General features: G+C 41.7%; 1 protein-coding gene across 4 annotated transcripts in view; it reads left to right on the forward strand.

The window, feature by feature from the left end:
* INSC (INSC spindle orientation adaptor protein) overlaps window positions 1-25,939 on the forward strand; it is a 198,797-nt gene that overhangs the window by 19,064 nt on the left and 153,794 nt on the right. For 2 of the 4 annotated variants that reach the window (XM_045012201.1, XM_045012198.1), the window contains exon 1: window positions 4,023-4,068. The exons of 1 other annotated variant lie outside the window; for it this stretch is intronic. The gene's annotated coding sequence lies outside the window, so the exon portion shown is untranslated. Of the gene's footprint in view, window positions 1-4,013; window positions 4,136-25,939 lie in introns of those variants that run through there. One more of the 4 variants, XM_045012200.1, reaches the window with a different exon arrangement.

Genomic DNA, 25,939 nt, shown 5'->3' on the forward strand with positions numbered 1-25,939 from the left:
CATAGAAATGTAGGCAGGGAGTGCAAGAAACCATCCGCTCCAGCCTCCTGTGCTGAGGCAGGACCAAATAAACCTAGACCTGTCCTGACTAGTGTTTGTCCAATCTGTTTTTAAAAACCTCCAATGATGGGGATTTCACAACCTCCTTTCAAAGCCTACCCCAGAACTTACCCACCCTTAGAGTTAGAAAGTTTTTCCTAATATCTAACCTAAATCTCCCTTGCTGCAGAGTAAGCCCATTGCTGCTTGTCTTGCCTGAAGTGTTCGTAAAGAACAAATGATCACCATCCTTTTTTAGAACAACCCTTAGCAGTATTCTTTTCTCAAGACCAAACATGCCCAGTTTTTTAACCATTCCACATAGGTCATGTTTTCTAAACCTTTTATCATACTCTCTCCAATTTGTCCACATCTTTGCTAAAGTGAGGTGGCCAGAACTGGACACAGTACTCTAGCCGAGACCTCCCCAGTGCTGAGTCGAGTGGGACAATTACCCCCCTTGTCTTGCATATGACCCTCCTGTTAACTCAGAACAATATTAGCCTTTTTTTGCAGCTATTGACTCATATTCAATTTGTGATCCACTATAACCTCCAGATCGCCTTCAGTACTAGCCAATTATTCTCCATTTTGTAGTTGTGCATTTGATTTTCCTTCTTAATTGAAGTACTTTGCACTTGTCTTTACTGAATTTTTGACCAGTTCTGCAAATCGTCAAGGTTGTTGTAAATTCTAATCCTAACCTGCAAAGTCCTTGGTGCCATCTTCACCTTTTATAATCATACTCTCCACTCTATTATCCAAGTCATTAATGAAAATATTGAATAGTACTGGACCTAGGACTGAGCCCTGCAGGACCCCACTAGATACAGCTTCACAGGTTGATAGCCAAACATTGATAACTAGTCTCTGAATACAGTCTTTTAACCAGTTGTGAACCCACCTTATAGTAATTTCATCTAGACTACATTTCCTTAGTTTGATACAGTCAAGTGAGACTGTATCAAAAGCCTTCCTTAAATCAAGATATATCACGTCTACTGCTTCCCTCCTATCCACTGTCAAAGGCTGGTTTGGGACAATTTGCATGGATTTATCAAGCCATGCTAGCTATTCCTTATTATTCTGTTATCCTCTATGTGCTTACAAACTGATTGTTTTAATAATTTGGTTCAGTATCTTTCCAGGTATTGAAGTTAGGCTGACTAGTCTATAATTCCCCATGTCCTCTTGCATCCGACGAAGTGGGCATTCACCCACGAAAGCTCATGCTGCAAAACGTCTGTTAGTCTATAAGGTGCCACAGGATTCTTTGCTGCTTTTACAGAACCAGACTAACACGGCTACCTCTCTGATACATGTCCTCTTTGTTCTCCTTTTTAAATATTTGCCCTTCTCCAGTTGTCTGGGACCATACTTGTCCTTCCTGAGTTCTCCAAGATAATTGCTGACAGTTTTGAAGTTGCTTCAGGTAGTTCCTTAGGTATTTTAGGATGGATTTCATCAGGCCCCGCTTACTTGAATACATCTAACTTATCTAACTATTATTTAACCCTATTTTGGCTTCCATTCCATTCCCCCTTGTTATTAATATTATTTGTGCTGACTATGTGGTCACAATTAAACCTTTTACTGAAGACTGAAGCAAAATAGGCATTAACCACCTCAGCCTTCCTGATGTCATCAGTTATTAGCTCTCCTTTCCTGTTAAATAGAGAACCTACAATTTCCTTTGTCTTTCTCTTGCTCCTATTGTATTTAAAGAATCTATTATTGTCTTTTATGTTCCTTGGTAGATGTAACTCATTTTGAGACTTAGCCTTTCTGATTTTGTCCCTACATGCTTGTACTATTCTTTTGTACTCCTCCTTAGTAATTCATCCATGTTTCCACTTTTTTAGGATTCCTTTTTGATTTTCAGGTAATTAAGGTGCTCCTGATGGACCATACTGGTCCCTTATTATTGTTCCTATCTTTCCTTTGCATCTGAGTAGTTTTCAAGTGTGCCTTTAATGTTGTCTCCTTGAGAAACTGCCAGCTCTCCTGAACTCCTTAGTCCTTTCATTTTCTTTCCCTGGGACTTTACCTACCAGTTCTCTGAGTTTGTTAAAGTCTGCTTTTTTTAAGTCCATTGTCCTTATTCTGTAGCCGTCACACCTTCCTTTCTTTATATCATTTCATGATGACTTTCATCCAAATTGCCTTCTACTATCTGATTTGTTACCTATTGGTCCCAGTTGGTCAGAATCAAGTCTAAAATGGCTGTCCCTCTGGTTACTGCTGCCACTTAAAAAAAAAAAAGTTTTTTGTGTTTTGCCATTTTACTTTTCCAACAGATGCCTTGGTAGTTAAAGTTCCCCAATGCTACCAGGCCTCATGGTTTTTGTTTATGTCAGAAAAGATGCATGGACATATCCACAGACATGCTCAAACATTGTAATGTCTTCTCAAGTGGCCAAAGACTTTTACTGTTTTCCTTTCCCTCTTTTGAAGGTAGAAACTTTCTCCTGGATAGTCAATGAGCTCTTAATCTTCTTCAGATTAAGAGTCAGACCCAAATCATAGTTGTATTTCAACAATATGCTGTTAATTTAAGGAAGGATTTTATTTTATTTATTTCCCTATGTGTAGCCTGCACAAAGCCTGGCTGTGAACCCTAATTAACATAATCAGAGACAGGTAGGTAGCAAATAGTCCTTTAGAAAATACTCTTTCTTCTTTTCCAGGGTTGCACTTTGGAGCTCACATCTGTCTTATTTCTCCAACCCCCTATATGATAGCCCCTCCTCCCCCCGAAAGTAGCTGGGACTTTCATAATGAAGTTATCTGATATTTACAAATTCTTTTTCACTTCTCCAGTGTCCAGCATTATTATACCCCCCACATAGATTTGTCCGGCCGTACTTTTGGGCTGTGCTAGATGCTTGCATGTTCCCAGGTAGAAGAGAGCTTGCAGATGCCTTGCAGTGCTGCAGTCCCACATGTGGGGATCACACATAATGTTTTACACTCTGATGGAAGCCATGTAAAACTGGGTTAAATTTAGCCACCCCTCTAGAACTAGTAAAAACTAACGAATTATTTTGATTGAATGGGAGCCTCGTTGGCAGTGTTTACTGTGTGCTAGTATTCTATATAGCCTTCTAATTTTTATGGCAAGAAAAAAAGGACAAAGAATTTAAGATCTCTGTTCTGTAGTTGCTTTAGTGCAGTGACCCAGGGCAGCTATGTGGTACTCCTCACTCAGGGCCAATAGCATTATTATAATCTCACCCTTAAATGCTGTGCAAATAGGTCAAAAAGCATCACATGCATGAACTGAAGATACAAAAGGTGTTAAAGGATATTGACAAATATGAATTCTTACAATAAATCATACTCTTCTGAAATATAATAAAAGTGTAACAGCTTTTGGAAGAGAAAAGGACTTAGGAGAAAGTCAGAAGAGTTTGAAGACTGAGCAGCTGATCAAATTTAGCACAAATCATCTTCATCAAAAGAAGGCCTTCCTAATTTTGTGATGGATTTCAAGTCAATATGTTCAGTTTATCTTCTGCAATAAGTGCAGATCCAGGGATTTTCAGGCTTGAAACAGATGATTAATATTGGCATGCTGGAGCTGGTGTTTACAGCACAGAAATAAATATTTCAAAAGTAAGTTCAAGATACTGCTTTAAAAATTCCTGGATGTAAGCTTAAATAGATTTAGTTTATCACAGCTCTATTGTGGAACAATACAATCCAAACTTTAAAGTGATTAAATGTGCTGTCAGAAATTATTCATAATACTGTGTGACTAGATCAGACACTTTTTAACAAATGTTGCTATTATGCCATTTGACCTTGTGCGAGTAGTCCCATGGAAACTGTACCAGGGTGGCTTGCCCATGGGCTGGAGAGTTTGGGGCTAAACCAGCTCTGATTACAGGATGAGCCTCACCTGGATTGAATCAGCTGCTCCCAGGATAAAGAGAGTAGGCAGTTGCTGGGAAGTTCAGGAAATTGTCTTTAGGGTGGTAGAGAGTCAGCAGGAGAAAAAGAACAAGAAAGCAGAAGACATTTCTCCAGGTAGGGAGTCCTAGGAGAGACCCTGCCCAAGAAGCAGTGGAGAGATGCTATTAGGGAGGACTCTGGGGTGAGGGTTGCATGAATTTGTATTTTGTTTTGAAAGCCTTTGTGTTGGACTACTGGAAAAGAGAGAGAGAAGTAGGGCTGGGGCCTGCATAGCCTCTGTGTACCTGGGATCCTAGTTAGTCAGTCCTCTCCTGGGGACTGTTTGGATTATTTTGTGAATTCTTAAGGGGCCCCTGAAGAAATGGGATGGCCCGAGGGGTAGTGTTCACTAGAGTGATCTCTGCCGTGACAGGGTGCTCAAGAGGTAATCAGTGGCCAGACATAAGGAAAGGTTTGCAAGTCTGTGACCTTTGTACTTGTTCTGCTTGGCTTCTTGTGCTTTGTTTTGTTTTTGCTAGCACTGTAATACCAGTGACTAGTGCCATGGTCTGCTGATCACTAGTGTAATATTAAATAATATGTCCCTGTTGGGTGGGTAGGTAACATTATCTCTACTTTACATTGGAGAAACTGCTGCATAGAAGGCTGTGACTGCTTTTAGCATCAAGGGGAGTCAGTGCTAAAACTTGGTATTAGAACTTGGGGCTTTCTGGCAGCTTCCTTGTCTTGTGCTCTGATCACTAGATATTTTCTTGACTAAATATGTAGGCAAACAAGGCTTTTGGCTGTTACAAAACTGGGAAAAACTCGGAGAGGGAGAACTTTGATTTTTTTTTCCATTTTATCGTAGTTTTCCACAGAAGTATCAATTGCCGTTGATGTATTGTCCAAACATCACTTTTGTCCAAATAACTTGTACAGATACAAACTTTCAGGGTTCAAACACGGAATAACCAGCTTGTCAGCTATAGTGTTACTTTCATTCCTCCACACAGAGGCTTGGCATTGCCTACCTGTCTTAACACACTGTTCTCTCTTCTCCCCTCTCCCCTCCCCCCCAGACACTTCACTGATTGTCCTCTGCCTTGTTAGTAAGAGGGCCAAGGAATCTGTAGAGAATTTATGGGCCAGCTGCAGAGAACAAAACACAAATCACCTGAAGCATTTCCAGTTTGTCCTTCTATGTTTCCTTATTTTCTCTTCACTATGAATTGATTGTGAGATGCTGAACACTTCTTCTGTGGTGCTCAGTGCCCTCAATTCCCATTGACATCAGTGCTCTCCCCCTTTATCTCTTCTGCTCTTTATCTCAACTTGTTTTCCCTTCACCTTCTCTCTTCTCCTCCTCCTCTTTTCTCTCCTCCCCTGTTAGTTACCCCACCTCCATAAGACCTGAATGTGCCATCTGCTTTTAAAACACACTTCATTCAATTTCTGTTCTGGACCCCAGATGTGGTGTTACTATGAAATTATGGATTGTGCTTATGCCATTAAAACAGTGGAAGGGTGTGGAAAACATTTCTATAGCTCATTTCATATAAAACAAAGTGAATTGCTGCATCTGCCCTTTACATAGTTTTTGTGAAAACATAGATAAATCAAGTTTCACATCTTGCGTTATTCCATTTACTGTAATGGTCTTATCTGAGAATTATGTCCAGACATGGTGGAAAAGAGAAATCACACATTTGGTGTAAACTGGAGGTTAGTTCTAACTAAGGCTGTGAAATTTTTGAACTTGGTGAAATCTTGTCTGGCAAGGTCTTGTCCGGTGAGCAGCTGTAAAATTCTGAAAATATCCGGTGCATTTGCCAGTCTTGACAGTCCAGGGAATCAGATTTGTTAAAGCCATAGGAGAATGTGTGTGTCAAGGAATATTGAAAAGCAAGAAATGTTAATGAAAGGAACTTGATCAGTTGTAACTCTTTTAAGATGATAGAGCAGTCAGAGTTGCTGAATCCTGGCTAATTTCAAGGCTAGGGCATGTCAAATTAATAATCAAAAGGGGGAAAGAAGGGCTTACGTACCCATTCACAAACCACAAAGCAAATGGATTACAAACTGTATTTTGTAATACATTAGAATTTGCTTAACTATTACAGCCTTGTGGAAACTTGCCAAACTATTATCCCAACTCTCAACAGGTTTTCATACTTTATAACAATGCCCAGGCAAGGGATATAACATATGCATAAGACAGGATTAAGATAAATCAGTGTGCAGTTATCTGCAGTAACACCCAGAGGTCACAAATGAAATTGGAGTCCCATTGTGCTAAACACTGTACAGACCCACAGTACAAGAAAGTCCCTGTCCTGGAGAGCTTCTAGTTTAAATAGACAAGACAGGCAAAGTGTCAGAGATAAGTATCCCTGTCTGCATTTTATAGATAGGAAGATGAGGTACAGAGTGGCTAAGATTCTGCTTTTGCTGCATTGGAAGTCCTCTTTATTCACTGAAGAACATGCTTGAATCTCTTTGAAGTAAATAGGACTTAAGTACCTGGTTACATGGTTTATTGCATAAGCACTTTGATTTGGGGCCTAAGTGAGTTGCCTAAGGTCACACAAGAAATCTGAGGTGGAACCAGGAATTGAGCTCATATCTTCTCAGTTCCAGCCCAGTACTGTAACCACAACACCAGTCATCTTTTTGATTCTGGAAGATACTGAGCACTCTGGTCCAGAGAGAGATTTACAGTGAAACACAGGGTGCCCTGGCAAGGCCAATGACAGGGGACCCCAGGGCCGGGCAGCTGCGGGGGCAGAAGCTTGGTCCTGCTGGCTTCAGCTGCAGGCTCTGCCCTCACCGGCAGCCAAGCTCCCCCATCCCCTGCCTCCTCTCCTGAGCGTGCTGCATGCCCACTCCTCCTCCGCCCTCCCAGTACTGCTCCTGCCCCCAAACAGCTGTTTGCCGGAGCTCAGGTCACTCTGGGAGCCACAACATGCTCAGGGCAGGAGGCGGAGAAGAGGTGGGGGCGAGGCCTTAGGGAAGAGGGTGGAATGGGGGCAGGGCAGAGCAATGGTGCAGCCCCCGCACTCTCCCTACACATACCCGCCCCCGATGTGAGCCGCTCAGGGCAGGGGGCTGGGGTGGGGCAGGAGGCTGGGAGCACCCCCATGACTCCAGCACACACCTTCTGTCCTGACTCTTGCACCCCCTCACTTGCCCCCTGCCCTCCTTGACTTCTGCACCCCCCTCACATCCCCATCCCCACCCTGAGCACCGAACCGGAGCTACTGCACCCCTCCGTGTTCCCACCTGTACCCCTCACATCAAATGGGAGCTGCCCCAGGTAAGCGTTCCCCACCTCAACCCCCTATCCCAGCCCTGAGCCCCCTCCTGCACCCTAACTCCTGGCCAAACCCTGTACCCCAACCCCCAGGCTGCTCCTGCATCATAATTTCCTGGCCAGACCTCACACCCCAATGCTTTTTTTTACTTTTTTTTTTTTAATAAAGTGATCTTATCCAAAGCACTTCACAATAGCTAGCTAATGGTACAAACAATATTTGGAAAGATCACTAAGTGGTCTGCCAAGACCCTCAGCGATTTTTTTTTCAAGTGGTCTGTGGAAAAATAAGTTAGACTACAAAAACAATCAAGGTACCTCACTTTATTTTCATTTACTTGCTATTAATTATAGGAGGAGGAATGAAAAATGGGGGCAGAGGGAGATAAGAGAGTTTTGTTTTTTTTTTCTTCTTGGCTGGGTCCCAAGGAGGGGCCCCAAAAACAAAGTTGAGCACAGGGCCCCACTAACTCTAAATCCTCCACTGCTCTGGTCCCAATCCAGCAAAGCACTTATGAAAGTACCTAACTCTAACCTGAGTAGTTCTATTTGCTTTGCTAGGACTGTGCACATGATTAAAGTTAAAGGAAAGTGAAGTGCTTTCCTAGATTCAAGCTCAGCTTCTTATAGGACTGAACTCCAGGAGATCTTATAACCTGATTCAGTGACAATGAAACCAACTCTAGATTTGTGCCATTTATTTTAATTATTCCCTCTCTGAATCCTCCACCTCCTTCATAACATGAACATACCACTTTCTTTAGTTTTTTTCCTTCTTTTGAGCCTGAAACAATTTAATATTGTACAAGATTGCAAACAGAGTGAAGATCCCCTGTTGCCTCTCAATATTTTTGACATACAATCAACCTGATTCAAAGTCATAATAAAAAGCAGAAAAACACCACATAACTGATGAGAAATTCCATAGGGAGAGAACTTTTTGTTGTTCAATAAGCCTGTGTAGAGAAGGAATTGCAATATGAACAATCTGAGAACAGGAACTAAGCTTATGGACTGATTGTACTGCCTCACTTGTACTTAATATGAAGCAAAAGAAAAAATAACACAAATATACCAATAATTGATCTTAGTGTTCTTTTTCTGAAACAAAGGTATTCAAATAGAGGCTTGTAGCAAAACTTCATAAATGATGCATAGTCATGCTAGAAAATAGGTGCTGTTGTACCTGATTCCTCTTACATTTCACTATTCCATTACCCAACCTCCTATGTCACAGAGTGACAATACCGTTTTTCTTTTGTGAACTTCCTTCATTGTGTGTATGTATTATTGAAGAAGGCATCTAAAGATTGGATGATAAATACTGTATGCAATTAATTTTTCAAAAGGCATTTGTTATTAGCATAAACTAGTTGGATTAAATGTCAATAACCACTGAGTGACTCTGCAACATTGAGAAACATATGTTCCCGCTGTGCTGCAAGGTTGGAAACTGGACCAAGGATGAGGCAGTTCTACAAACTAGGGAGGAGAAGAACTGGGTCAGAGTTAGGCTCTCTGCTAGTTTGGATGGAGCTTCTGAGCCTCCCTACATTATTCATCTCCTACCCCACATCTTCACAAAGTGGTTGAGGGTCTCCTTGGGCCAGGAAGGGGGATGGGGAGAGAGAGAGAGATGCAGTAGTTTCCCAAGTAGCAGAGGAATATTAACCAGCTGAATGGATTTTTGTGCCAGCTTTTGGCACTCTTACTAAATAAGTATCAGATCAAAAGATTGATGGATTTTAGATTAACAATTCCCTATTCAGAGGCTGGTCCAGAGAAGAAGCCAAAAGGGGGCCTGTGACAGAGAACGTGTAATTAGATGTGTAAATATATATCTATTGAACACTGATCTAGTAATCTGTAGCCAGTTGTGTACACACCCATTTCTTCCCTCATTTGCCCAAAAAATCAGAGTCCAGAATCTGATGAGTGGCCTTAATCACATTACAGAGCCGCCTGTAGTTTGCGTTGACATAAATATTCAAAAGGGATGAATTGGGCCTTGCATTTCTTTTCTAAAATTGTGCTTCAGAGTGTAAGAGCAACCTTGAGACTGCTTAAACTTACACAAGGGGCTAGGAATGCCCCTGGGTGGCATCAGATTACAATGAGTATAATGGGAGTTTAAAGCCATTTGCGTCCCACATGCAGGGCTATTGTTGCTGAGGCTAGCTCTACAGTGGTGGGGGGGCGGGGAGTCGACCTAAGATACGCCAACTTCAGCTACGCGAAAAGTGTAGCTGAAGTCGGTGTATCTTAGGTTGATTTACCTGGCCATGAGGACAGTGGCGAGTCAACCGCTGTTGCTCCCCCGTTGACTCCGCTTCCACCTCTCGTGCACGGTGGAGTTCCGGAGTCAACGGCAAAGTGATCGGGGATCGATTTTATTGCGTCTACACTAGATGCGATAAATCGATCCCCAATAGATCAATCACTACCTGTCAGATCGGCAGGTAGTGTAGATATACCCTGAGAGTCATCACGTCCATTATGTATAAATGAGGAAAGTGCTGTTCTTTGTTTGCTGCTAGGTAATGCTGCTATTTGTATTTCCAAAGTATTACCAGCCTGAGCCTCTGTAAATCTGTGGTAGAAATTAATAGTTCTAAAATTAGATAAATAAAACCCTGCAACCTGGGGTATGTTCAACTAAGAATTAAGGGAGGGGCGCAGGTAGGCAATGAAGTTTGATTGAATCCAAGGAATATTTGCTACTCCCTACTCTTCCTATTACCAATGGAAAGCTGTGTGTTACAAGTTTGAAACCTGTATCAAATACACAGAGGGGAAAGAGAGGGGGAGAGAAAAGAGTCTTAATTTTTAACAAAGTGCCAATGCATTCATCTGCTTCCTGGCATGTTTGTTTCTTTGGCAATGGTGACCGTGTCTCACAGCTACTCCTTGATGTTACCTTTATAGCTACTCTTTCATGTTCTCCCTCTTCAGTGGCTAATGCAAAAATATTTGATCCTTCTGGGCTAAATAACTGCTAAGGAGTTGAGTGGACACCATCAATGCTCAAGCATTGTGGAGAGAGGTAATGTGCTCATAGAAGGCATAATGCATCCTGGGGAGAGCATGCTGGGCAGTGGCATTTGCTACATCCACCTCTTCTTCCACAGTGCAGCCCTGCCAGTGTACAGGGAATGCGTGAGGGGAAGCATCCATTGAAAGCCCTACTGACTGCTTCAGAGGCAGCCACTGTGCACTCCCAACCACAGTGTCCATTTCAACACATCTTAACCGAGATCATAGTGGCTCACGGGGTAAATGCCTGGTTGTTCAGTGGCCCAGTCTGAGCCTGTTTAGAAAACAGATTGCTGGGACGATGCAACGTCTAACCCACTAAATGACAGTAACACTTTCTGTACAAGGTAAGTCAGTGTTGCAACTGATGCTCTAGCCTGTGCATATGTCAATTTAGTTTGGAAACAGCTGTGCATGGCAGCTGCTAGCGAGAAGCATTCTAGCTTCTCTGCTGGTTTTGTTCTCTGACTCCTAGAAACTGTTTTTTGTTTTAATATAAAATTAAACATTTTTTTCAGGCAATTCAAATATGACTTGTTCATCTTTAGTTAAATAAAGAATCTTAGAACATAAGAATGGCCGTACCGGGTCAGACCAAAGGTCCATCTAGCCCAGTATCTGTCTACCGACAGTGGCCAATACCAGGTGCCCCAGAGGGAGTGAACCTAACAGGCAATGATCAAGTGATCTCTCTCCTGCCATCCATCTCCATCCTCTGACGAACAGAGGCTAGGGACACCATTCTTACCCATCCTGGCTAATAGCCATTTATGGACTTAGCCACCATGAATTTATCCAGTTCCCTTTTAAACAATGTTATAGTCCTAGCATTCACAACCTCCTCAGGTAAGGAGTTCCACAAGTTGACTGTGCGCTGCGTGAAGAAGAACTTCCTTTTATTTGTTTTAAACCTGTTGCCTATTAATTTCATTTGGTGACCCCTAGTTCTTGTATTATGGGAATAAGTAAATAACTTTTCCTTATCCACTTTCTCAACATCACTCATGATTTTATATACCTCTATCATATCCCCCCTTAGTCTTCTCTTTTCCAAGCTGAAGAGTCCTAGCCTCTTTAATCTTTCCTCATATGGGACCCTCTCCAAACCCCTAATCATTTTAGTTGCCCTTTTCTGAACCTTTTCTAGAGCTAGAATATCTTTTTTGAGGTGAGGAGATCACATCTGTACACAGTATCCGAGGTGTGGGCGTACCATGGATTTATATAAGGGCAATAATATATTCTCAGTCTTATTCTCTATCCCCTTTTTAATGATTCCTAACATCCTGTTAGCTTTTTTGACCGCCTCTGCACACTGCATGGATATCTTCAGAGAACTATCTACGATGACTCCAAGATCTTTTTCCTGACTCGTTATAGCTAAATTAGCCCCCATCATATTGTATGTATAGTTGGGGTTATTTTTTCCAATGTGCATTACTTTACATTTATCCACATTAAATTTCATTTGCCATTTTGTTGCCCAATCACTTAGTTTTGTGAGATCTTTTTGAAGTTCTTCACAATCTGCTTTGGTCTTAACTATCTTGAGTAGTTTAGTATCATCTGCAAACTTTGCCACCTCACTGTTTACCCCTTTCTCCAGATCATTTATGAATAAATTGAATAGGATTGGTCCTAGGACTGACCATTGGGGAACACCACTAGTTACCCCTCTCCATTCTGAGAATTTACCATTAATTCCTACCCTTTGTTCCCTGTCTTTTAATCAGTTCTCAATCCATGAAAGGACCTTCCCTTTTATCCCATGACAGCTTAATTTATGTAAGAGCCTTTGGTGAGGGACCTTGTCAAAGGCTTTCTGGAAATCTAAGTACACTATATCCACCGGATCTCCTTGTCCACATGTTTGTTGACCCCTTCAAAGAACTCTAATAGATTAGTAAGACACGATTTCCCTTTACAGAAACCATGTTGACTATTGCTCAACAGTTTGTTTTCCTATGTGTCTGACAATTTTATTCTTTACTATTGTTTCGACTAATTTGCCCGGTACCGATGTTAGACTTACCAGTCTGTAATTGCCGGGATCACCTCTAGAGCCCTTTTTAAATATTGGCATTACATTAGCTAACTTCCAGTCATTGGGTACTGAAGCCGATTTGAAGGACAGGTTACAAACCTTAGTTAATAGTTCCGCAATTTCACATTTGAGTTCTTTCAGAACTCTTGGGTGAATGCCATCTGGTCCTGGTAAGTTTATCAATTAATTCCAAAACCTCCTCTAGTGACACTTTAATCTGTGACAGTTCCTCAGATTTGTCACCTACAAAAGCCAGCTCAGGTTTGGGAATCTCCCTAACATCCTCAGCCGTGAAGACTGAAGCAAAGAATCCATTTAGTTTCTCTGCAATGACTTTATCGTCTTTAAGTGCTCCTTTTGTATGTTGATCGTCAAGGGGCCCCACTGGTTGTTTAGCAGGCTTCCTGCTTCTGATGTACTTAAAAAACATTTTGTTATTACCTTTGGAGTTTTTGGCTAGCCGTTCTTCAAACTCCTCTTTTGCTTTTCTTATTACACTCTTGCACTTAATTTGGCAGTGTTTGTGCTCCTTTCTATTTGCCTCACTAGGATTTGGCTTCCACTTTTTAAAGGAAGTCTTTTTATCTCTCACTGCTTCTTTTACATGGTTGTTAAGCCACAGTGGCTCTTTTTTAGTTCTTTTACTGTGTTTCTTAATTTGGGGTATACATTGAAGTTGGGCGTCTATTATGGTGTCTTTAAAAAGGGCCCATGCAATTTGCAGGGATTTCACTTTAATCACTGTACCTTTTAACTTTTGTTTAACTAACCCCCTCATTTTTGAATAGTTCCCCCTTTTGAAATTAAATGCCACAGTGTTGGGCTGTTGAGGTGTTCTTCCCACCACAGGGATGTTGAATGCTATTGTATTATGGTCACTATTTCCAAGCGGTCCTGCTATAGTTACTTCTTGGACCAGCTCCTGCGCTCCACTCAGGATTAAATATAGAGTTGCCTCTCCCTTTGTGGCTTCCCGTACCAGCTGCTCCATGAAGCAATCATTTAGAATATCGAGAAATTTTATCTCTGCATTTATCTCAATCTTTTAGTCTGATTAGCTTTTAGTCCCATATGCTGGACATGCTTGCAATCTTTGCAATGTGAGGTAAACAGTAGAGTGAAATCCCAGTTTATAGCACAAGAAAAATATTACCTGCTATCACAGTTACTTTGTATTTTGTTTCAGTTTTCTTCAATTAAGAGCAATTATTTTTACTAGGACTGAAATGAAAGTGACACTAATTAAATATTAATTGGTTTTGAAGTTCAAAGTGCCTTCTGTGATCAAAAGCAGCCATCAGTGTTTTGCCAATTTATCATGTTTACTTTTGGATGAAGTGTTTTTTTTTTAATTCTGTTATTGATTGACATCACAAACATAATCCAGAAGACAGACTAAAGATTAAAACAATTTAGTTATGCTGCATTTCCTCCATTTTTAAAAAAAAACATTTTACCAACTACATACCTGTCAAATTGTACTCCACTGTGAAAACAAACAAAACCCAATGGGCTTTGTTGCAAGGATAGGTTCCTGGGTTAGTGTTTTTGTTGTGTGGTATGTGGTTGCTGGTGAGTATTTGCTTCAGGTTTGGGGGCTGTCCGTAAGCAAGGACTGGCCTGTCTCCCAAGATCTGGGAGAGTGATGGATTGTCCTTCAGGATAGATTGTAGATCCTTGATGATGCACTGGAGAGGTTTTAGTTGGGGGCTGAAGGTGATGGCTAGTGGTGTTCTGTTACTTTCAGCCCCTAAACCTGAAGCAAATACTCACCGGCAACCACACACCGAAAACACTAACCCAGGAACTTATCCTTGCAACAAAGCCCGTTGCCAGCTCTGTCCACATATCTATTCAGGGGATATTATCATAGGACCTAATCACATCAGCCACACTATCAGAGGCTCGTTCACCTGCACGTCTACCAATGTGATATATGCCATCATGTGTCAGCAATGCCCCTCTGCCATATACATTGGCCAAACCGGACAGTCTCTACATAGAAGAATAAATGGACAACAATCAGACGTCAAGAATTATAACATTGAAAAACCAGTTGGAGAACACTTCAATCTCCCTGGCCACATTACAGATCTAAAAGTCTCAATATTACAACAAAAAAACCCTTCAAAAACAGACTCCCGATTCAGCAGTCTCTCGTTGAATTAGTTTGCAAATTGGACACCATTGAATTAGGCTTGAAAAAAGACTGGGAGTGGATGGGTCATTACACAAAGTAAAACTATTTCCCCATTACACAAAGTAAAACTATTTGCTTATTTTCCCCCCCCACCCCTACAGTTCCTCACATCTTCTTGTCAATTGCTGGAAATGGGCCATCTTCATTACCACTACAAACAGTTCTTTTTCTCTCCTGCTGATAATAGCTCACCTTAACTGATCACTGTCCTTATAGTGTGTATGGTAACACCCATTGTTTCATGTTCTGTGTGTGTGTGTGTGTATATATATATATATTCCTACTGTATTTTCCACTGCATGCGTCCGATGAAGTGGGCTGTAGCCCACGAAAGCTTATGCTCACATAAATTTGTTAGTCTCTAAGGTGCCACGAGTACTTGTGTTCTTTTTGCGGATACAGACTAACATGGCTGCTACTCAGAAAATGAGTTAGAAATCATCAATAAATGTTAAGAAAATGGTGAGGCAATGTCATGAACTGGCATCACTTGATTTTCTGGCTACAAAGTCTGAAGAATGTCTGTCCTGAGCAATGCTTTGGGGCTGACAAGGAAGTAGAAGGGAAGCTGGTGGGAACATGAACTTTCAGTGATTTCAAGTGGGTACAGGATAGAAGGTAAAAAAAACTTGAGAGAATATTGTCACTGGAACCTGGCATTTTGAAACCCAGGATATTCCATGGTATTCTTAAATTACAACCTTCCTATTCTCAGGCTAACCAGCTAGGAACTCAGATGGTATAAAGTGGCATAGGAGCTGTTCATAAATTGCATAATTTTTGGTGATTTTTAAAACCGCCCACTTCTAACATTTTTATAACACTGAAACAAACGTAAAATTAACGATCCAACCACCTCTGAAGGTGGTCCATATTGTATGGACAGTCCCATAGTTCTGACTTCTATTTCGGAATGCAAGCTGGTGGCTAGCAACGTAATATAATTAGAGGGAGGCTGTAGACTCTCCATAGGGTTGATTCTTGCCTTCCATTAGGAATCGGACTCTTTTTTTTTCTTTTTTTTTTTTTGGCCTTCCACTTCCACTTCAAATGTTGTATGTGTGGTCTGAGATACTTTGGTAACCATGTATTTATGATGTCTGTTTTTCCTGAGTCATAGGTGTTAAGCACACCTAAAATATACTTCTGATGCTTTTTACCATGTCTTCTCAGAGAAGGCTTGTGTTAGAAACTTCAGTTTAGATTTATATGGGTCTGTTTTGATTTGTATTTTTGCACGATCTTGTGCATGGGACCTATTCTGATTTTTGAGGAGCTTTTTTGAGACATTATTAACTGGTGAATTAGGAAGAGCAGAATGATCTATTGGGTTTTTAAAGAGCCCCCAAGGACTAGCAGAGACCTAAACTTTTATTGCATATGTTCAAATGCTTGTTTAATGCTTAACTCTAAATTCCTTGTTTTCTAATGGTGGCTTTTTGATTAACTACACAGTTCTGATAGGATTCCTCCCCTCTATTCTTGAAGAATACACGAGGCACTTCTTAAATTCCAATCTATTGTTTGGAGTAATGTTGCAGTGGTGGCTACTAGATAGAGATGGAGAAGACCTAGTAAACTAACTTCTGTATGAATTACAACTAGTGAAGCAAAAATATGGAAACAGGAACGGTTTGAGAGAGCTAAAGTCTTTTTGTTTTTGTTTTCAATTATCAGAATCTAATTCATGTGTTCAGTGCTAAGCTTTTTCAGATCAAGGATCTATACTGTCAAGCACACACAACGTACAGGATTTCAGTTGCTGCCCCTCCTTTTGCCTCAAAAAGCAAAGGGATGTGAGTGCCGATAGGGCAATCATCATCTTACTACAAACTCTTATTGCAGATCAGTTTAGATGAAATGTTTCTCTGCTTTTTATGGTAGTCCACATACTGGAATAAAGAGTTTATGGCTGCTGGATTCTGGAATTAGTTACATCCCAGAAAGTTGCTGGACTGGCAACCCAACTTCCACACCTTCAAACACCTTTTTACAAAAACTGAACTACTTTGTTTTATTGAATAGACATAACATCCACTTATTATTCTAAAGCTCCATATGTTTTGGAGATTTGCCCGCATTACAGCCATCATTGGCTAGCTTTTGGTGTAGCTGTGGCAGTATATTCCCCCACCAGAATAGGGACATGGATACTACAGTGATGGGCAGCAGCATAAAACTCTGAGATGGTGTAGGCAGGCAAAGCAACTACTAGCATCAGAGAAGCTTACCCCTGCTTGAAAGAAGAGTAGGCTGCACCACTGCTTGTAGTGGCAGCTACACCAGTGATTGGTCACTGATGGCTGCGATCCAGGGCAAAACCAAATCTAAATCTTTATTTGAACCCATGGAAAATGCAAGAGTTCAGAACAGTTTGTGTACAGCTGAGATAGTCATGTTGCGAGGAAAAAGGGAAAAACCTGAAAAATAACAATTAACCCCTGGTCTTTGGCTTATTTGATCTACAGCATCTTGAGAAATGCATTATTTAGAGTTTTGGTCTGATTTCTTTTTTTTTCCCCTAGCACTGTGCCAGTCCCAGAGCCCCATGCAAAATGAGACAAATTAACTTGACATGTCAATACTAAGGAAGTGGTTTCCTTAGAAATGATAACCATATGAAAGCTATAAATGCTGAGACCCAAAAGCTGACTTGAATATATGGATGTGGGCACAGGACAAAGAGAAATAGGATGTGTTTACCCTCTAAAGGAAAATCAGGCTGCTTCTAGGCAGTTGGCTGAAACACAAATAAACTAAGAATTCCTATAGATATTCCTTATTTTTAAGCACTATGTGAAGCTCCTGGTACCTGTGAACATAAGGAATCTGGAAGAGTTTATTACAATTGCTAGTTTCATACTTAATCATCCTCATAGCTTGAAAGATTTAGGGGATGCATTTTCAAGAGTAGCTTTCCTTTGGGTGGTGTCACCTGTGCCTGTAGTTTTATACCCACCGGTCACTTGTGAGTGCAAATCTGAGTTGTTGGCATGGGTGGCAGCTACTATAGGCTGGGAGAGGCTGTGCATCCCCAAACAGCCAGGCGTGGCCCTGCCCATACTCTGCCACCAGATCCCCTCCTTCTGCTTCCACTCCACATGGCCACTCCAGTCTCAATGTGGGGTGGCCCTGGCTCAGGCTGCACCATTCACCCTCCTGGCACTCCAGAGCTGGGGGTGGGGGCTGTGGTTGCACTGCCCACCCTCCCATCACACTAGGACCACGCCACCTGTTCCAGGGCTGGCGGGGGTGGGGGAGGCTGGGGGCACTCTGGGGCTGGGAGGGGCTAGCCTGGGGCGGTGGCTGGAGACTTCAATGTGGGAGGGCTCTGGGCTCCGGTGGGGGGTGCAAGAGTGGGACCTCAGGTGGAAGGGATGGGGCTGGGGGGCTAGTCTCCCCCAGCCAGCGGTTCACATGCCCTCCCCCACCCCATGGTAGTTGAACCTTTTCTCTTCTATTCCATTCTATATAGGTGGTTATACCACCAGTATCTGAGTGCATTCCAATAGTTCAAGCAACATGACGACACATCTGTCATGTGGTGTTTGTTCTCTCATCTTCTTGCCAGAGGAAGAAGCATGCAGAGTGTCTTATTTTGGATTCTCTCTCTGTATATCTGATTGCAGGTGCAAATTAGTTTATACAATTACTCAAATGTGTGTCCACAATTTATCTTGTAGGTGCAACAAATGGAAGTACAAATTGTGCCTGTAGACAAGGAATTCTGGCTTTAGCCTACCTGAAAATATAACCTAAAATTTATACTGGATAAAACTTGGGTGCCACACTGCAGGAAACAATCCTGCACTAATTTGGCATTGGGACTAGATGACTTACTCTGTAAGTTTTAATCTTCAACTTCTATAATTCTGCTACTTTCAATACACATGCATAATTTCCTTGAAGGGGGAAAAATATAAGCTCTACTCTTACTACTTTGAATTCTACTAATTGCCCTTTAACTCTCACATCTGAGTTTCAACCCTTTTTGGCTGTTTTTGTACTGTCCCCAGATCTTGCTGTAGCCGGATAAACTGATGGACAATAAATATTCAGATTTATTGAGATTCTTTATTAAACAGGGATGTTTGGTCCAATTAAAACACATATTGTACTAATTAATGATGAGGAGGGCCTGCAGGCTACATACAGTGTTATATACAATAGTCCGTGGTTTCAGATTTTGCCTTAAGATTTGAGTTCTTAGGGCCAGCAGGACCTGGAGGAATCATGGAAACAACATATTCAACCTTCAGTGAGAGGGAGAAACTTGCATCAGCTTCAAGTGACCTCCTCTCTTTGGCTGAAGGAACAGAATGGATGGCACTCCAATATAACTGCTTCAATATGGGGCCTTTGTGGGAGAGGATGGACAACAACAAAGGCATAGTGGCACCACTCTTTTAAACAGCCTTTGAAAAGTGTCACACATCTCACATGAGGTGCATTTGGTAGCCCTGTCATACCTGTTTATACCCCAGGATAGCCTCACGTTTTATGTGGTATCAGATGGCTACAAGGAAAAAAAAACTGCAGTTGGCGATCACACCACAGCCCACTGTGGCACTATGTTCAGAGAGCCAGGCAATCTCTCTGCTTCTCCTCTATCTGCTCCCCAAAGAGGTGGAGGTAACCACTGGTAGGGAGCAAAGGGCAGGGACACAATGGGGGCAGGAAATGAGGAGACTAAAAGATATCCTAATATGAGAGCCCAATCTGTCTTAAACCACAGACACTTGCAAGGGAGAACAGCAGCAGGCTGCAAAAAAAAGCAGGTGCCCGGCTTCCATCTTAGCCTGTGGTGGAACTCTTAACACACTACACAGGCTTCTAGTGGCTAAACCCCAGAACTGCAAGTATGGTAATTATAATTAAAAATGGGGAGAGGCTAAGGAGTGTTCCAGATTCCTACACACCTCCGCAATCTTCCAGACCTCCTGTTGCCTCACAATAACCTCCCCTAAGACTGACTCTCTTCGTCACCAACAACAACCCTCCCAGATTCTCTCCCCTACCTACTCTCACACAATTCTCCCATGCTGCCTCTGGCTTCCCCTGCCCCAATTGTCCCTCTTTCACACTCTTTCCTACAGCATCCCTCTTCCCCAGCCTCTGTAGCCCCAGCTCCCGTTAGTATCCACTCGCTTCTGAGGCATGCAGGGAACTGAATCTTGCCTCCCCCACAGCTGCTGGGGAGTCTGAGGAGAAATTCAGTTACATTCGCTCCATCAAGAAATTCATCAGCTCTGTTAAAATCAATAGTAACTTCTGAGTTAGAATATTTGAAACAGCTTCTCAGCTGCTCGAGGGAAGATCAGTAAACACTCTCTATAGAAAGTCCTGTGCTACCTAGTAGAAAGTCTGCTCCAGTTAATTACAAACCACCAGGCAAGCTTTACAGTTGAAGCAGTGGCTGTTCAGTATAAATGTATTAAATTCCCTTCCAGATAGCTAAAATGCTAGACACTGAACAGATGCCAGGTATGGACCAAGTTCTAGATGGACTACTTCTAGGAATGTTGGATTCTTCATAGGATAACTTATTTAGGTTGATCCTCAGCAGTTTAGAGAGAGCAACTGATATGGAAAATTCTCCAATTTTAATAGTAATATTAATAACTATGGATGCCATAGGTGCCAACCTTTTGAAGGCAATCCATAGGGACACTTGGAAGGAAACACAGGGATGTGTGTAAATATATTAACCATTGAAATGCACTAGAAATGGGTATTTTTTGAGAGATGGTGTGGGGTAGAACAGAATGATAAAGTTAAAATGTTTGCTTAAGATATGGATTTTCCCTAGGAAAAAAGGACATGTGCATCTATACATGCTATAAATAATTAGGGGCTTATCTTTATTTCCAGGAGTTAATTTAGTGGTTGAAATTTGCTCCAGGCTAAAACTTGTAATATAACATCCACATGTAAGCACTTAAAAAAAACCCAAAAAAACCCCCCCAACAACTGCATGAAAAAACAAGGAAAGTTGTTTGGAATGTAAAAATCATTAAAATAGTGGCTTGATGCATTTTGCCCTTCTTTAAAGCCAGTATGGTTTGGGATTTTCAGTGTGGGTTTTTAAATGACATTTAGCATGCTAACTGTGGCTGACAGATGCTCACATTGTTGCTAAAATCACTACCTTGGGATAGGAGTGGACTGGCTCAGTCACTAGCTAGGATGCTACAGTGGAAGTATAGAATAGAAGAGTCTTATCTCTTAATACAGATTCCACCCCCTTCCACTTCAGACCTGAACCATGTTCCTTTTCAATGTAGATATCTTCCTCTAAGCCCTCTCTCCTCCCAAGTGACCAAGAGCATTTAGGCACCTTCTTACCTCCAGTGATTAATTTATAATGAAAGAGGTGTTGGAGCTCAAGAAATTAGGTGCTGGGACTCAAGCAATTTTTTTACTCACATAACTGCCCTGCCAAGCCCAGGGGTGTCTGGACTATGATACTGACAAGCCTAGAGGTACTGGGGCTCAGCCCTGGCACAAATGAAGCACTGATTACCAACAATGCCAACAAATACTCATTGTTCCCCACTGTAAATGCTGGGTGGGTTCAGATAGGTGGTGCTAGCAAGTGGTGGCTGAGAGGACGGCCATTGGCTGGTAGTGAGCAAAATGGTTGTCTGCTTGTTTTAGGGATCTACTAGATGGCTATTGACATTCTGAGGACTCCGGGTCAGTCTAGGGAGTAGCTCTTTAAAACACAATTAAGCTCCAGTTTAGTGGGAATTGAGATTCTGCCCCATTGTCCATTTAGGTTTTTTCTTTTCTTTTTCCATTGACGTTCTTTCTGTAGGTTGTTGATAACTAAATATAGCCAGACCCAGTCATTTAGTAAATTAGGGAGACAGCCTAAAATGGGACAGGCAGTATTGTATAATTAGATACATCTTATTATACAGATATAGGAGCTTTGCCATTAGCCTGAACGTTATGAAAGCTAGAGAACAACTTAGTTAAAAATCTTGTGAAAAGAAAACTTATACTAACAAGCAGAGCTTGACAATTATATTCATCGGGGTGTGCTAAACATCAATAAAGGAGTCTATTCTCTATATGACATGGGTGAATCAGCCCTTCTGCCTCCGCTAATGTTAATAGGAACATTCGTTACATACCCGCATGGAATGGAAAAATAATTTAATCCTATTTTGTACTTGTATAGAACCTTTCAACTGAGAATGTTAGTGTTTTACAAACATTGATTAATTATGCCTTAAGTCTCTTTAAAGTAGGGTAGATGAGAAGTAATGTACCTATTTTAGCAATGAGAAACTGAGGCATAGCAATGATAAGTGCTTTGCGCAGGGACACAGTGAATCATCAGCAAAGCTGGGAATAGGAATTGTGACTGCTCTGAAAAGACTGAGTTCAGCACCCCCTCCGGCCCCTTGAGTCAGGAGAAGATGTAGACTAACCCCAATCTAAATAATCCATTTTAAAAAGCGATACCTGTGCTTTTGAAAATGTTTACATGCTGTATTATTGGTTAGAGTCTCAGCTGAAATTCTGTGGCAGAAAATAGCTAGAAAGGCAGAGTAATTGGCCATTTGACGATTTGCCCAGCATAGGGAAATCTCTCTGATCTCCTTTTGGGCTGTGTGTTCTGTGCTGAACCTCCATGAGTCACAGCACAGAATCACTCCTCTGTGAGCTCAGTCCAGTTTGAAAAAGGACTGTATAGAACACCTAAACAGCTCCCTTTCAAAACTGATATATATAACTGAATGTGTAATTAGTCTTTTAAACACAGTTTGCATATGCAAATCAAATCAGTTATTTACAATTAAATCTTAATCCCTCAGTTGTCCCATAGATCCCTGTGGACATCTGGGGCAACTTCAAAATTAGATAAATAGGTTAATCATTGGATGGAATTTTTGTGTGAAATACATAATTAAAAATGTGAAGTGAAGTCTCAGGCTGTCTTTCTCTTCTTTTGCTATGGTGTTTTTGTTTTTCCGTACAGCACTAAAAATGTACTTGTTATGAAAAACTAACCAGATGAAGAGTGAGTTTGCAATTTGGTTCAACTCCAGTGCCTTTCAGGCAGGTAGCTTACTAAAAACAGTAACTGTAGAAAACTTCAGAGGATCATCAAATTTAAAAAAGCTAACTCGGAAAGCCACTTCCTCATGCACTAAAGGACATGTCAGCAGATATAGGATATGTTTAGTCTCAGTGTAGTAAAAAGAACAAGGAAGACATTGTGTGGACAGCATAATTTGGAGAAAGCCACTTCACAGATTGGAGGAACAGTGCATTTTGCTAAGGTCTAGTAACAGAGTTACTTGAAAATGAGGGGCTTTTGAAATTCTGGAGACGGTAACCGAGCACTAGATCCTCAGCTAATGTAAATGTGCATAGCTCTATTGACGTCAGTGGTGCGGGGCTGGTTTACTCTAGCTGAGGATCTGGGCTGGGGCTCCAAACTGAACTCGTTGCTTCTGGTAGAGCTAGAGACTAGAATGAGAGAAATCCTTCCTAGAAGGAAAAACCAAGAGGCAAAAATAAACTATCTACCAAAAATAAAATAGTTGAGGCCCATTCAGAGCCAAAGCACTCTTAGGGACAAAGTTAGAGACTGCGAGCCCATTAGTCTTGTGAACAGTGTGACAAGCAGTTTTGGACTCCTGCTACTCAGAACAACAAAATGCTAGCACAATTCACTGTAGTCTTATTTATCACAAGCCAGGATGAAGTTAAATATATCCATATGGATAACCAGACTGTGGAGCCCTTACTCACCTTGGTGACCGTTTGCTCACACAAATAGTCCCATTGAAATGAATAGCTCTACTTGCAGAAGTATGTGCCCACCAAAGATGTTAGGGCTCCACCATCAGGGGCGGCTCTAGGAATTTGGCCGCCCCAAGCAGGGCGGTGCGCCGCGGGGGGCGCGCTGCCGGTCGCCGGTCCCGCAGCTCCAGGGGACCTCTTGCAGACGTGCCTACGGGGTCCCGCGGCTCCAGTGGAGCATCCGCAGGCATACCTGCGGGAGGTCCACCCGAGCCGCGGGACCAGCGGACCGTCCGCAGTCATGCCTGCGGGAGGTCCGCTTGTCCCGCGGCTCCACTGGACCTCCCGCAGGCATGACTGCGGAAGGTCCGCCGGAGCCGCCTGCCGCCCTGCCGGCAAAATGCCGCCCCAAGCGCGCGCTTGGCGCGCTGGAGTCTGGAGCTGGCCCTGTCCACCATCATGGCCCTATGTAAAAATAACAATGAAGTGGATAGAGAAATTAACCAGTCCAGACTTTGTGTGGTTTTTTTTAACATCCACCCTTGGACTGGTGAATGAAGCCAGCTGCAATAGTAGTTTTGTGGTCTGTTGCCCCAGTCACTGGACACCTTGTCATTTTTCTGGCATGAACAGATGCAACTCCCATTGACTTAATGGGAGTTGCACCTGCTTATGCAATTGATGAATTTAGCCAGCTACCTACAGCAAAATTAAATGCAGTAACAGTTCAGCCAAAGACAAAGTGTTCTTCCATATGATTGCCTGAAACCCATTCTACAGTCCTTCACCCTCAGAAACATGCATGCTTGGCTAGGGCTTGTTCATGGTTTCCTCTTTGTCAGGGCCGGCTCCAGGTTTTTTGTTGCCCCAAGCAAAAAAAACCAACCAACTAAAAAAAATAACTGGAGTGTCACCCCTTGAAAAGTGCTGGCCCAAGCACATGCTTGGAACGCTGGTGTCTAGAGCTGGCCCTGCTCTTTATCAGTATATTAAAATCCAGAAATAGTCAAACATTTGCTATCCTAATTTATTCTGGGTGATGGTTACATTGTGAAAAACAGATTTCCTGCGCCTCCCTCCAAAGCTCCATTGGTTGGATGCTGACTTGGAATAAGTGTCTGCAAAAGGGAGTAAAAACCCTGCTTATAGCCCTAGAGGAGCTATCTTGGATCCAGGTGCAGAGGAATCGGCAGGGCTACTCATCCACTTACTCTCTTCTGCAGAGCAAGTGTGTGAGGGCAGGGCAGGAAGTGGGCAGAGCCTTGGTTCTAGCCCCTCTACTTGCTGGCCACAATAGCTGAATCACTGTGTGTAATGGTGGGAATTGTAGTTTACTTGAGCCACCCCTAGCCTCTCCAGGAGCAAGAAGGAAAAAGGGGAAGAACTGTGACAATATCCCTTGCTCAGTGTCTAAAGTCCTGATCCCAAAGCAGTAATCCTTCTGTGGCTTTTATTGAACACTAAATTGACCTAGAGCTTGTTCAGAATTTTTTTTTCATCTGAGGGTGGTTTTTTTTGTTTTGTTTTTGTTTTCTTGGAACCTCCTTCATTTGTGAGCCAAACGAAGTTGACCTTTTCTGATATTTCACAAAGGAAGTTTATTTTGTTTTCTCTATTTCACAGAGTAGAAATTTTCAAAAGTGCCCAAATGATTGTCTCATTAGTCTCATTTTCAGAAGTGATATAGGACATTTAAGAGTCTAATTCTCACTGAAAATCAGTAAAATGTAGGCTCCTAAGTGTCTGTCGCTTTTGAAAATGGGACTTAAGCACTTGTGTTAAAATTTTTCAGAAACATCTATGCATTTATTTTAAAATGTTTATAATAAAGCAATGATCTAAGATAATTATTAGAATCCTCTTTATATTATGGCATCTTATTTTTGGAGTGGGTAGAATTTATAATACAGAAACAGAAGTCATGACATTTCAGTGTCTTACACAATGTTTACAGTAATAATCTGATGCTGACAACTATTGTGGAGTGTATTAAACAATTGATTCTGAAAGATTGAAATCCCCACCTAGTTCCTTGCACACTCCTGTTTTGCCATGTCAAACAAAACAAAATAAATACCACATTTCCTTTCATCTAATTGAATAATTTACCGTAAATAGCTGTGATTTACTTTGAGCAGTAGGGGATCATTAGCCAAATGGATGTGAGTAAGTCATGGCTTTAATGCGTTAAAGGGTCTAAAATGGAATAATCTAAATGGGACCATCAATACAGCATGCTGAATTAAGTCATAAGCACTTAAAACTTCAAATCCTCTTTCTTGTAAATTACATATTCCCTCACGGAAAGAGAATTCAGAACTCACTTAAAATATGGCATCTTTGTTTCAAAGCTTTTTGATGAATAAAAGAGTACAATTTATGTGACGTGACTGGTAGGTGTAACATTGTTTTGGATTTCCCTCATTGCCTTTGCTTTTGCCACTGAGGAAGATTCTTGCTTGTAAGCAGCTACTTGTGCTGACTAATATTGGCTGGATTCCCTAAGTAAGAAGAGATGCACAGGTAATAAAATCTTACCTTGACTTTTATGGGCTAATTATCGGCAAAGTTTCAGGTTGTGTTTGTATGTATGAAAGAACCTAATACAAGACAGGTCCCAGTCGATTTACTTAACACTTGCCATGCAAGGAGTTTT

This window comes from Mauremys mutica, chromosome 4, assembly GCF_020497125.1.
Source record: "Mauremys mutica isolate MM-2020 ecotype Southern chromosome 4, ASM2049712v1, whole genome shotgun sequence".
Classification (NCBI taxonomy): domain Eukaryota; kingdom Metazoa; phylum Chordata; order Testudines; family Geoemydidae; genus Mauremys; species Mauremys mutica.